Source organism: Xylocopa sonorina, unplaced genomic scaffold (genome assembly GCF_050948175.1).
Source record: "Xylocopa sonorina isolate GNS202 unplaced genomic scaffold, iyXylSono1_principal scaffold0079, whole genome shotgun sequence".
In the NCBI taxonomy this organism is placed as follows: domain Eukaryota; kingdom Metazoa; phylum Arthropoda; class Insecta; order Hymenoptera; family Apidae; genus Xylocopa; species Xylocopa sonorina.
Window position 1 is genome coordinate 215,001 of NW_027490150.1, and position 2,500 is coordinate 217,500.

The following is a 2,500-nucleotide window of genomic DNA, read 5'->3' on the forward strand; positions in this document are numbered from 1 at the left end:
GGCGCGGAACCTACCATCGACAGTTGATAAGGCAGACATTTGAAAGATTCGTCGCCGGTGCTAAATGACCGTGCGATCAGCTGTGGGTTATTCAGAGTCACCAAAGCAAACGATGGACGCACGGGCGAACCGCACGCCACCGATTGGTTTTGATCTAATAAAAGCATTCCTCCCATCTCTGGTCGGAATTCTGATTTGCATGTATTAGCTCTAGAATTACCACAGTTATCCAAGTAATTTCGTGTACAATCTAAGAAACCATAACTGATTTAATGAGCCATTCGCGGTTTCACCTTATTTCGGTATGTACTGAGACATGCATGGCTTAATCTTTGAGACAAGCATATGACTACTGGCAGGATCAACCAGGGAACCGTACTATTCGTTACTCCTCTCTCTCTCTCCTCTTTACTTTCTCTCACCATCGTCACATAGTAGTTCCTCCACAAACGTCGTCGGTTCTCCCCGAGACACCGATCGACGATACGAATCGTATCACATCATATGTAGTGGCATATATCGGTATCGCTCGTCCGTGAACGGCGATACCGTTTAGTTGTGTCAGTGCAGTGGATGCGGCTAGCGGAACCTCTTTCGGAACTCGCTCGAGCACATTATTTATTTCGGTGACAATACGCTACGTCGAAAACACATAACTTCCAACCAACAAATTTCGCCGAGGTATTGCACCCTCCCCATTCGAATCGTACAGTTCCCATTTGTTGTGGTTTTCAATGTAAAAGATCTTATATGCCTTCCAACTGAACCGGTCGAGGAAGCGCGTATACACTTCGCGCTGAAATATACATCGTCTACCGCGCGGAGATCTCTCGCGAGACCGTCGACGCGCATCGACGAGGAAGCGCGTATACAATTTTCACGCTGATTTTTCGAGAGATATATACCTTTAATCGTCTATAGCACGGACATCTCTTGCGAGAACATGCTGGGCATCGACGATGCAAGCGCGTATGCAACTTTCACGCTGGGCAGTTAATGATCGCCGAAAGCACGGACATCTCTTTCACGCTGGGCATTAAAATAGCGCGTACAGAGAACATGCTGGTCATCCAGGCGAGGAAGCGCGGACAGTCGCGTCACGCTGAAAAATATCTCTCTTGGACCTTTACCATCGTCTATAGCACGAACATCTCTTGCGAGAACATGCTGGGCATCGACGATGGGCAAGCGCGTACAATTGTGTCACGCTGAAGTATATTTTGTATCTCGCCCATAGCGGGCGAGCTGGCGCGTATAAAGTGCGCGCTGGGCAATCGACACGGGACACCTTTTGGAAGTTCGTATCGAGCCTGCTCTGGCTGCAACAACATATTTGTGTCGTAAATGCCATATACCATCCGTCCCCTTAACGGGCTCGTGCTCAGGAAATTTTCTCTTTCGGGCGGTTTCATTTTTATGGATTTGTTTGTTTGCGGTTTCGTTTTATATATGTTCGAGTGTTAGGTCAACTTATATAGTTCGAGTGTTATGGTCAACGTATATTATTATTCGGGCTTTTCCTGTATTTTAGCACTTTAGCATTATAGCTTTTTGGAGACTGGATAGGTATATATAAATCCACGCTCTCTTAGCGTACTGGACATTTCGTACACGTTGTCACGTCCATTTTTTTATTTCGTTAATTTTAAACTTTGTCGGTCCGAGAACTCGGATTCCAAAGTTCCAGAATTGATGCAAGGGTGGTACAATTTATACCCGAGTTTGAAAAACTCGCATAAAAGGTCACCAACGCCGCCTTAGGACGCTTGCCACAATTGGGACATTCGGTCAAAGACTCCGACCCGTGGCCATGCAGTGTGGAGAAAAATTCGATCACCGACACGGCACAGAGCAGTCGAGAACGTATTCTCGAGGAGCGGTGGACTGCTTCTCAACCGAGGTCATAGAATAGCCACGCGCCCGAGCGCTACTCCGGCCGGCCGGCTCGAGCCAGCGAGTCTCCTTACAGATACGAAACGGCCGGCCGGTAGGCCGGCGCCGCGCGGTCCGACGCACGGGCGCTTACGGTGGTAAACTCGCGCGGCAACGGACCGTCCGGAGAGACCGTTGTAACTTAGTCGCGCGGCGAACACACGTATAAAGTCCTATTAACGTTGAACTTTTATGCACGGAAATTGTGTAGACCTATTAAACAATGACGAATAAACATATTTTCGAGATATAACAAAATTTAATCGATCGGAACATAGAAAAAAAGCAGTTGCAAAATTCGAAAAAACGAAAGAAAAGAAATATCGAAAATTTAACACGTACGATCGATTACTACTATTAAATTAAGCGATATTATTAAAAAAAAATCATTTGTTTATAAATAAAAATTATCGACAAATCGCAAAAAACCTCCGGAAGCGTCGTTTCCAAATGGTTAAAAATAATTAATTCGATCAAACAATGCTACGGTAAGTACAATCAATAGGTTTTATTAAGGTTTTTCAAAAAAAATTTACAGGTCAACGGTTTAATTAACGAGAAAATAGCG

The 2,500-nt window shown here is 45.4% G+C and overlaps 1 non-coding gene across 1 annotated transcript in view; it reads right to left on the minus strand.

The window, feature by feature from the left end:
- The window catches only part of LOC143432354 (small subunit ribosomal RNA), a 1,925-nt gene extending 1,553 nt beyond the window's left edge, over window positions 1–372 (minus strand). Inside the window, exon 1 of the ribosomal RNA XR_013102984.1 lies at window positions 1–372. This exon is cut by the window's left edge and continues 1,553 nt beyond it. This is a non-coding gene — a ribosomal RNA (small subunit ribosomal RNA).
- Window positions 373–2,500: the final 2,128 nt, after the last annotated feature.